Below are 11,715 nucleotides of genomic sequence, written 5' to 3'. Positions count from 1 at the left end.
ATGATTATTATATCTTCTTGGTAGTTTTCCTTTTATTTTTATGTAGTATCCTTATTTATCCTTATTAATACATTGTGAATTAAACTGTACTTTGCTTGATATAACTATTCTAGGGAAGTTTCTTCAGGCTAGCATTTTCATCCTTACCTTTTTCCATCCATTTACTTTAAGCCATTATCACTTCTCAGGAGGATTTGGCTTGCATCTGTTTGTTTTTTATTTTTTTAATCTAAGCTAATAATATTTTCCCAAAGACTTTTTTCAATTTACTTTGATTGTAATTATAATATTTTATTATTATGATATTTTAAAATTTATAATTATTATTTCATTTGGTGGGTTTTTTGGCATATCCTACTATAAATATTTTTAACATGTTCTATAATTATTCAGTATTCCTTTAGTTCTTTTAAACATAACACAGATCTTAGAATATTTTAACTACTATTTACTTAAATTCTTATAAAACTATTGCTTCTAATTTTATTAATAATAGCCAACACTTGTGTGGCCTTTATTATGTTCCAGGGACTTTTGAAGTGCTTCACATACATTGACTCAGTTACTCCTTACAATGACCCTATGAGGTCACTACTATTACTGTCCCCTTTTACAAATAAGAAAACTGAGGTAAGGAGGTCAAAGTGACTAACCCAAGGCCATAGAATTAGTAGCAAGTAGTAGGCCAAAATACGAATTTAAAAAACTTCAAAATTTTAAGGGGAAAATGTAGAATAACAATCTTAATATTGGAGTAGAATAAGATTTAGATAATAAGAGAGAAGAAAAGCAGAAACCACAAAGTAAAAGCTTGATAAATCAGACTTTATTACAATTTAAAATGTTTATTAGACAAATGGCACCTAAGGAAAGTTTCAAGGACAAGCAATTAACTGGGAAAGTATAAGCTGCACACTTGAAAGATAAAGGAGAGATTTCTGGTCTATATAAAGAATTACCCATCAATAAGAAAAGGACAAGCAACCCCACCCTACCCAACTCTGCCCACTCCCAAATGAAGAGCAAAAAGTGTGAAAACACAATTGACTAACTAGGAAATCAGAATGACCAACACACTCAATCCCCCAAGCAATTACAGAAAGGCTTGCAAAAGGAGGTAGTATGTTTCCCTGCAGCGGACAGCGCCACCCATAGGCCCTCTTCAGCAGCTCTTATGCACGGTGGAGTCAGGCAGCCTGTGGATATGCCAGCTTGTTCAAGTCTGAAGGACTGGAAAATTTAACTGGAACATTGAATAGCAAGGAATATGAATGAGGAGCAAACACAGGTACCCAAAATAATTTATCAATAAATCTGAAAATGAATGAATGAAAAGGCAAGTACAAGAAACGTATTAGAATGCAGTATCATTTAATGACAGGTTAAAAGGAGAAGGCTTATATTTTTTCCTTTTATTTTTACAAGATATATGCATATGCAAAAAGGCACAAAATGATATTCATATGAAAATGATAGTCACTTCTAGAGAATAAGGATATCCTCTGGGAAAAAAGAGACCTATGAGGCTATTGGGATTTGAGTATAAACGTTGTTGCACTAAATGAAGGATGTGAAAAAAATACGGCAAAATATTTACATTCATTTAATCTTGGTGGTTGGGGTCTATAAGTGTCTGTTCCATGTATTAACTGTATATGTTTAATATTTTGCAATTTAAAGTAGAAAAGAAAATATTATACATTGATTTGAAATTTCAATGTCTTTAATAATTTAATTGAATTAAAACAAACAATTTTTAAAATAATACTGCAAGGTTCTCCATAAGCTTAAATACAGCATGAAATTTATTAAACCCAATTGAATCAATGGCATTTTACCATTTGGGATTCTGGAGAATTTGCTCCTGCAGGAGACACTTTAAAAAATTTGGAAAGCATAGGATTTCCTACCCTGTAGCTTATTAACTTCCTACCCTGTGCATTTTTTCAGTGGCTGTCCCCTAACTCCAATTAATAAAAGAAAACCTCTCATACAAGTAGAAGAAAGGTATTAGAATGCAATTTCATTTATTCACAGGCTAAAAGCAGAAGGTTTACATATTGTATGAGATATTTCTAGATCTCAGACAATTTTACAATTACTTACTCTATGATTTTATTTATTTATTTATTTATTTTATTTTTATTTTTTGAGACAGAGGTTTGCTCTTGTTGTCCAAGCTGGTGTGCAATGGCAAGATCTTGGCTCACTGCAACCTCCACCTCCTGGGTTCAAGCGATTCTCCTGCCTCAGCCTCCCAAGTAGCTGGAATTACAGGTGCACACCACCACACTGGGTAATTTTTTTGTATTTTTAGTAGAAATGGGGTTTCATCATGTTAGCCAGGCTGATCTCTAACTCCTGACTTCAGGTGATCCACCTGCCTCGGCCTCCCAAAGTGCTGGAATTACAGGCATGAGCCACTCTGCCTGGCCTTCCTCTATGATTTAACTCCCTAAAATTTCTAATATTTGGGAGTTTAAATGGCGTATATTTTTCTATGACATACAAGCATCTAACTTTCCAGGTAGTTATTTCAACATTCTCATCCCCAAGTTCTGTTTTAGTCAAAAGGGTCACTGCAACATAGTTCATCTACTGTTATTTTATTCTATGAAGAAGGAGACAATACTGCTATTCCACATCATCAACACAGTGATGCCAGGCCATAAACCCATCCAACACTTACCACCTACTCTATGCCTATATCACCTGTGTCTTTTCCCCGTGCAGGGCAATCTACTGAGCCCTCTGTTGAGGAGGAAGTCTTGCCTTTCCCATTGAAACATAAACCACTAAAGAAAAATGACCCTAGGAAGACTACCTAATGTGACTAATGAATGAGTAAAGTATTGACGCAGGACACTGGCCTAGTTTAGAAAGACTGAGACTTGGTTATTTGGAAAAGGACAGGCAGGCCTTGTGGCTCTGATAGATACGGGAGTGCTGATGTTGACTCTCTGTTCCCTCTCAGCCATAGACAATTCTGTAATAGTTGAATTGCAGTCTTACAAACTGCCTGTTCTGCTCAGAATAAGAGTAAATAGATAAGTAAGATCTGGATGTCTACATATATGGGATCTATTTTACTATCTAATGACCTCCAAATATTTAAAACAAAGAAGAATAATGTCAGTGTTTCATAGAAATGATGGAACTAGGAGCAAGAAGTTTGCAGGCAGATTCCAGGCATGCGACGTTGCCCCGTGTTATACCCAGTGCCTCCTGATGGAGATGCAGTATTGTTGTCTGTAGGGGTTGAATATCACAGGAATGGTAGGATTATCTCACAAGGGAGACTCGTAGCACATACTAAACTAAATAGATTCCTAATCGCCAAGTCATGATTTATATTCCAGTATAACCTATCATTCGCACTCTCATTCTCCAAGCTGGTGAAATCACTTTCAGCTCAAATCCTAGAAAATGTTTCTCTGTACAGCAGGCAGACATTTAAGCCAAGCTGTTTGTTCAATAACAGATGCAGGCAACAGTGCAATGGAATCTGGAAGCACAGACACGCAGCACAGAAGGTAATGTGAATCTGTCCTGTCTGCAAGATCCAGATTGTGTCATTGGTGTTTGAATGAATTTGTGTGTGTGTAGCAGTCGGCCAACATACTCTCTGCAGTGACTTCTGTAGGGAAATACAAGACTTGTGTCTGTGGGGTAGCATAGACTACCGCTGCTGTTTGATTGAAGGACATTCAAGGAGACTTATTGTCTGTGTGTTTCCACTGATTTTTTTTTTTAAGGAGCCAGAGGTTGAATCGCTATGACAACAAAAAAAATTGCTAGTAAGATTCCATTTGAAGCTGAGACATTATTTCTGCCAATTACTCACTATCATCTAAGTAAAATAAACTTCTAGACATGGAATCATGGAATCTGGAGTTGGAAAGGACCTTCAATGTCATCTAGAATTATCTCTCACTAATTAGAAGAATTACAGAAAGTCTGAAAATATGACTTTCTCAACCTCTCCTCTTTTTATTTTTCCTGGTTCCTCTCTCTCTCTCTCTCTCTCTCTCTCTCTCTCTCTCTCTCTCTCACACACACACACACACACCACACACATTTCTCTGCCCCTCTATAATGTGGTTCACTTAATGATTCTACTTTAACCAGTTTAAATAACAAAAAGAAACATTTTGCTCTTTCTTTTGCATTTGATAGTTCTTCAAATATCATGACATTTGGATTTATTTTCTTCTGGCTAAAAATACTTCCCTTATAGCTTGGTTTCATGACTTTACCATCTCAATCAGTTTTCTCTAGATAGATCCAGTGAGAGAAGGAAATCTTTATTTAATTGATGTTATTTTAAGATACTTAGAGGTTTAACAAAAATTACATTGATACTAAAAGTGACTATCAGAACTACTCTACTAAATGCAAACAGATTCTGTAGGTCTTCAGCCATGTCTGAACTCAAACTTGGTTCCTCCACTTCTATCTCATGAAGCATGAAGGACTCATTTATTTATCATACTTGGTAATCCAGATAGAGATACACCTTCTTGGTCTAAACTTAGAATCTGTCTATGATGACCAGGCCAGAGCTTCATGCTAGTGGTCCCTTACCAATGCTAATGTTGAGAATCTTCATAGTGTTAGCCATTACCTTTAGGTACTAAATAATATGGAAGATGAGCTGGACACAATCGTGCTTCAAATAACTTACCATCTATTTTAGAAGGAAGGCAAAGAAGTAAATAGAGTACATAGTTATAATCAGGCAAATCAAAAGCTGCAAACTGTGGAATTATCTTAAATGCTTTACTTTTTTTTCAGAGTTTGTTTTTGAATATATATTATAGTCCATATCTACTGTTTATATCTCAAAAGGGTACAGAATGGTCTTCGAAGCCATTTGTACCTAAAAATACATTTCAGATGCATTACTGTCATGGAATTAGTCTATTGATATGATAAATACTCCAGTTGACTTTGCATGGGTAGGAAAAGAGCTAATTGTCAAAAAGCAAATCACCAGGCAATGGAATTTTACTCCCTGAAACACAATGTTCTTAAAATTATGCTGTTGGAGAGGAATTCCTTCTAAAACATATTCTATATTCATCTGACTTCATAAATAGATGAACTGAGCATAATTTAACCTTTCATCGATGACTCATTGTCAACATTCTCAATTCTTTTTTTCTTGTTTTAGAGATGGAGTCTCGTTTTGTCACCCAGGCTGGAGTGCAGCCGCACAATCATGGCTCACTGCAGCCTCCAACTCCGGGCTCAAGCGATCCTCCCAATTCAGCCTCCTGAGTAGCTGGGACTACAGGTGTAGGCCACCATGCTAGACTAATTTTTGTATTTTTTTTTTTGGTAGAGACAGAGTTTTGCCACATTGCCCAGGCTGGTCTCAACTCTTGGGCTCAAGTGATCCGCCAGCCTCGGCCTCTCCAAGTGCTGGGATTACAGGCATGGGCCACCGGTAACACCCTGCCTATTGTCACCGTTCTGAACATCATCAGCCTTTGTACTGAGTGATAATACAGCAATGCTGTCAAGGCCCACTGCAGTAAGTATAACTGTTTGTATTACACTGGGGTTTATGCTTTTCAGAGGTTCAGCTTTTAGCTTTATATTGTGACCACAAGTTTAATGATTCAGTACAGTTTAATGTTCAATATTCTCAGCATCCTCTTCTGAATTGAGGTACCTCTGCCTCTTTTCAGAACAAAGTTTATGGATGCTGACGTGGCCAAGAATTCTCCTTAGTCAGGAGAGGAGTTATGTGATAGCCCTTAGCAAGTCATCTCCAAATTTTACATCATATTCAAACTAACATCAAGGGACTCTAGATTAAAAAAAAAATATCCAGCAGGGGAAGAATATTGTAAAAGGAGAGCATGAAATCTGAGAAGTGCCTATGGACTGGAATACTGTTCCTATGTTTCTAAACCCCCAACCCCCACCTCACACTAGGTGTAGTCCACAGGCTTGCTGTGTACAGCCCAGCAAACCACAGTGTTATTTTTCTTTCCTTGCCCATGATTCTGCTATTCAAAGACTTTGACTCTTAACGTGGGATTCCTGCTATTTGAGTGATTAAAACAGACAACATCTGGCTGCTAGACACAAGATGGGGTTTTGTTTACTTTCAAAAACTACAGCACCTGTTAGTCCCAGTTAGTCTTCCAACCAAGCGCTAAGCAGGCCCAGCTCTGCTTAGCTTCCAAGATCAGACAAGGTTAGGCACATTTGTACAGCCATAGACAAAAGATAGGTCATTATCATTAACATAGAAGATGTCTTAGGATTTGAAGTACTATTGCATGAGAAAAGTAGTATTTTTTTAAATTTATGCCTTATTTTTTAATAATATAAATGTTAGAAAGTCAAATATGACCAACTATAGTCATTCAATTCAACATGTATGCATTAAGGGTTTGTTATATGCCAGGTATTTGGACACACAGGTGAATGGATAACAGCTTTTGCCCTCAAGGGGCTGATAGATTAGAAAGGAGACCAAACATATAAAGCAGCAACTACAGTTCAGGTGCTAAGTCCTATATTAGACATCGAAATTGAGCTAGGAAAGCATAGAGAAAAGAAAAATCAAATGGAGAAAGTGTGAAGTGGAATTAATTTACTTAAGGGATGGAATGAAATTTAAAAAATGAGGATGGGATTTAAGGTTCGTTTCAAAAGATGTGTCAACATGGAGGGAAGGACAATGTTGATGAAAGTGACCACATGAACAAAGTCCAGTTTTGATGGGAGCATAACGTTTTTGGAGTGGGGTTTAGAGACTGAGTGGCAGGGACTGAGTTAGGGTTACATAGAACGCCATGATCTGAAGGATGTGGGGGACCATTTTGCATTTTAAATTGGGAGAATAGACAAGATAATTTTTTTAATTAAGAAAAAAAGTGAAAGCAGTATGGAAAATGGCCTGGAAATGAAGAAACTAGAAATAGAGAAACCAATTAAGAGTTATTCGGAGTCAGGCTCAGTGGTTCATGCCTATAAATGTTTGGGAGGCCAAGGTGGGAGGGTCACTTGAGCCCAGGAATTTGAGATCAGCCTGAGAAACATGGAAAGACTTTATTTCCACAAAAAACCTTTTAACAAAATTAACTGGTCATGGTGGTGCATGCCTGTAGTCCCAGCCACCCAGGAGGCTGAGGCAGTCTTATGAGTCTAAGAGTTCAAGGCTACAGTGAGTTGTAATCGCACCACCATACTCCAAAAGTTTGTTGGACTAGTTCAAGCAATGGATGTGGAAGGCTTGATGTGCGATAGTATCAGGCTTATGGAGGTGGAAATGTATTCCAGAGAGCAAAGGAAAGTAGAACTGGATTTAGCTTGGAAGTGAAGGAGAAGATAAATTTTAGGATAATCACAGTGTTCTGGTTTGTGAAACTTACTAGATTAAACCACAAGTTGGAGAGGGAAAATATTGAGCTTAGTATTCTGATAAGATACCTTTGAAATGCCTGTAGGGCACATAGGCTACCAGTTCTAATTGGTACTTGGACATATGGGCACTCTGGGGAGTAAGGTGTGACTGGTAGCATGCACCAGGTCAAATAAGGGAAGATTACAGTGGATGGCAGGGAGTGCATCTGTATTGGAACTCAGCTTAGGTCTGATGTCTGTATGTTTAGTGGTCATATTTTCCCAGCCTCATAATCAGTATGCTTATTCTGATAAGCATGTATGTACTTCCAAGTAGAAATGGAACAAATCCCTTCAAGTCAGGACTGTCCAAGAAAATATGAGTCATACTGTTTTTTAAGTGAATAAACAAGATGGTCAAAATTGCTGGAGAAACAATGCAGTTGAGATTGCACTGGGGTGGAAAGGAGACTACTGAAATTGTTCATGACCCCTTTTGCACGTGGATGAATGGGCAGTGATATTCACATACATTTATTTCCATAGTGTCTGCCTTTACTTCATTTCATCTTTTGTAAGGTGGAAGTTCTGCACAGGATAGGAGCACACCTGACCCAGCTTTTCCTACCTGTAATGGCTACAGCAGCTGCCATTCTGAATCCCCAGATGATTGTTTTGGCTCCTGTATTTGGACCGCCCAGCCAAGTGACCACCTTGCATTACCATGACCTACTGTCCCAGTAGAGCTCGTTCAACATTTTTTAAACTTTATTTTTTTCCAACTTCCCCAGCTCTATTTATTGGAAGAAAAAGTTCTGCTTTCTTACCATTTCCCTTTCGGCTTTGGGCTTTTTAGTTTTTATAAAGTCCAATCTAGCTTTCCTTGGGCAGAAAAATCATGTACAACAAACAGTTGGCCATCTCACTTCTCAGAAAGGACCAAGGGTTTGGAGACTCATGTTGTTGCAGCAAAGTATTTAAAGAATCTGCAGTCAAGGAGGCTTGGTTCAACTGTATCATTGGTATCTTCAAAGGAGGATGGTTTGAGAAATGAAAACGTTAAGCATAGTTTGATAAAGCCACAAAAACAGAGCCCACGCCTGCAAATACCTCCTCTAGCCTTTCTGAGCTTACAGTCACTGCAAGCTTTGTCAGATGAACAAATTCACCTGAGAGGAAATACTAACACTATTTTTTTTTTGCATGTGAAGTATCTCTGTGTTCATCAGATTTTCTAAGGCAGGGTGTTCTTTTCCACAAAATAAAAACATCAGAAATATGATAGTCAAGTTCATATGTTTAGGAGAAATAGCCAGAAATGTAAGGAGGAAATTAGTATTCTAGTCACAGACTGCAAGCAGTTTATTCTGGAGTTCATTCTGAGGAGGTAATGACTAGGAAAATGACAAAGAAAACTGTTACTGACCATTAGTGAGCAATCACTCTGTCATATTACTGAGATAATTTAGATAAATGCGGGGTTTCACTGTCTCCCAGGGAGACGGGCTGCTGACGTCTTTGATAATGGCAGCCTACTTAAAGGTTGCTTTTGACAAACGTATTTTTTCATCCCACAGAAGTAAAAGAGGCATGTCTGTGCCTGCTTTTGGATGTAGTAATAGCTCTTTTTAGAAGTTAAAAAAAAAAATCTGTCAATTCCCTATGTTTGGTGCCTGGGGACACACGCTGAAATGCCCCCAAGAAGACTTTCCAGCCACTGTGAAAAGCAGTGTTTGGAAACATAAGGTATTTAATAAACGAATGTGGATCATACCATATTTTTGTTCAATTGACTTCTATTCTTTTAGCAGCTGCTAATTATACACTGTTGTTATTTGGAGGCCGGTAACAGATTTCTCTGTTCCATCTGGGTAATCCGGCTTCTGAGAATGGACTTTTCCCCACCCTAACATTAGGAGGATTTTGGCTGCCACATTTTGAAGGCAGTGATGAAATCAAGTCAAAATGAGTAGGCAGACAACAGTTTTCAAGGAAGAAGATGATATTTACCTAGTGATGTTCACAAAATATTTTATCTTTGACATCATAGCACATTAAATGCCATCTAAGTCATTTAATGCCAAGAGAAATAGAGGAGTATCTATGATCATTTGTAGAATGAATAATAAATATGTACATTCTAAGAATATTTTAATTGGAGAAAATATTGAGCAAATAGGCCACAACCTACATCCTGTTTATTCAACTGTTACAGGAGCTGCATTGGGGCATGGAATCCAGCATTTCTATTCCAATGGAGTAGAGGAGATTAGGGTTGCTGTGTGTCAAAGCCTTGAAGCCAGACCACAGGGGCTCAAAGCCAGCTACTGCAATGCACTACTGGTTAGAATAGGAAACTTTCCTCATGTTTCTAAAATTCAGTTTCCCTCTATGTAAAAGGGGTGAATATAATGTCTAAATTTTAGGGTTTTGAGAATGGCATAAGATCATGAATATGAAGCTGTGATGATAATAATGATGACAATAATGATTTAAAAGATGCATACTCCACTTTGAAATGATCAAAGGTGATTTTACTTACTATGATGCAACATCTTGGAGGATAACATGTAGGCTTCCTCTTACTTGTCAACCTAAAAGACAGGAACGCAGAGAGCTACACAGAAATTTCAATTATTATCCCTCCTTTTAATCAACTATTTTGATTTTTCCTTTATCCTTGTGCATGCAGCATAAGCATTTATTTCTTGGGCATCATGAGTGTTTTCTTCTCATTTTAACATGGCTACTTTAAATGCTTGTTCAGGTGAGTGGTTGCCTCATTTCTGCAGACTGGGCAAGGAGACCTGTGCCCCAAAGTGGAGTTTGTTGCTGAGCAGAGAGGACGCTGCAGAGACAGTCATGCATTTAGGGACATCCAGTTCACCATGCGGTGTGTGAGCTCAGTCACCAACAAAGAGAAGTACATTTTCATAGACTCCCATATCCCCACTCTTCAAAATGACTCTTAGAAACTCTAAGTGAAATAAAATGCAGGAAATTCCTACAGGTTGACAGGTTGTAAGTAGAGGTTTCATTTACATTAAAAATATTCTAAAGTCTCTGACTACATCATTCTTTTTAGGCATTGTATATCATGATAGCTTTTGTGGATTTCATGCATATTTTTGAAATTTTATGTTAAAATAGAGGATCTGCTAGTTTTAGTTAAATGAGCTAAATATTTTTACCTTCAAAACATTGGCCAATCCAGGTGGCACATTAGAATCACATAGAAAGTCTTTTTCTTTGCTCTGCTTGTTTTGGTTTTATTTTAAATGTAGGTTCCCAGGCTCTTCTCTTGGCTATTTAACTCAGAATCACTGGGCAAAGGTTCTGGCATTCATAGGCTGTAAAAGCTCCTCACAGGATTCTAATTTATTACCAGGGTTAAGAATCACAGATATAATGATTTCCAGCTTTATCTCAATTGCATTAGGGCTAGCACTTAATTTTTATGAAAAAAAAAAATGAAACCACAATAAAAACAAACAATTCATTCATTGCAAAGCATTCCTTATCCTTACAGATAGTAGCAATGCTGAAACTGAACTGTTGACCTGAACAGTAATCACCTAAAATTCTCCTCTCTCAACTGATGTAATTCAGTATACAAACTGTTCAAAACCCCAATGGCTCCCATCTCACTCAGGGTAAAAGCCAAGTTTCCTACAATGGTCCACAATAGCTACAACCTCCTCCCTTTATGGCTCTGATGCCAGCTCCTTCTCTCTACCTTGCTTGCCTCTGCTACAGCCAACCCACTTCCCTCCTCTTACCAGCCTGCCAGATGTGCTCCAAACCTGATCGCCTATTTAAAACTTGAGACCCACATTCCACTTGCCTCCCTGGCATTCTTGATCCCTATCTTTCTGTTTCACTTTTTTCTTATAGCATTTCTCAGCTTTGAACACACTATAGAATTTACTCCATTATCATGTTTATTATTAGTGGCTTCAGAAGGTATGCCCCACAAAGAGACGGGCCCTTGTCTGTTCCACTGATATATCCCAACTGCCTGGAAAAGCACCTAGTACATGCTGTCCATTAGTGCCTCATTATTGGTTTATTTTTTATTTTTTCGGGGTCATGCTAGTCTTCTCTGTATTGTTCCCATTTTAGTATATGTGCTGCCAAGGCAAGCACTGCATCATTGTTAAATGAATGAATTAAATGCCCGTTTGGAATTCCAACACTCAAGTCCTGCCCGATTCCCCAGATAAGGCTTACGGCCTGCCCTATAATTATTTTAGCATTCTAGACTTCCATCTTCTAGCCTAGTACCTACCTATATTGTCTAGGCCTGGTAGGGAAAAATAAAGGACAAATCCTAGCCTACGGCCACTGTAATTC

The 11,715-nt window shown here is 37.8% G+C and overlaps 1 non-coding gene across 1 annotated transcript; it reads right to left on the bottom strand.

The window, feature by feature from the left end:
- Nucleotides 1–11,404: 11,404 nt before the first annotated feature.
- On the bottom strand, nt 11,405–11,508 carry LOC120367648 (U6 spliceosomal RNA). The gene has a single exon (XR_005581975.1). It is a non-coding gene; the product is annotated as a U6 spliceosomal RNA (small nuclear RNA).
- Nucleotides 11,509–11,715: the final 207 nt, after the last annotated feature.

This window comes from Saimiri boliviensis, chromosome 8 (assembly GCF_048565385.1).
Source record: "Saimiri boliviensis isolate mSaiBol1 chromosome 8, mSaiBol1.pri, whole genome shotgun sequence".
NCBI lineage: Eukaryota > Metazoa > Chordata > Mammalia > Primates > Cebidae > Saimiri > Saimiri boliviensis.
Note: the sequence above shows the minus strand (reverse complement) of the source record. Positions and strands in the feature narration are given on the sequence as shown.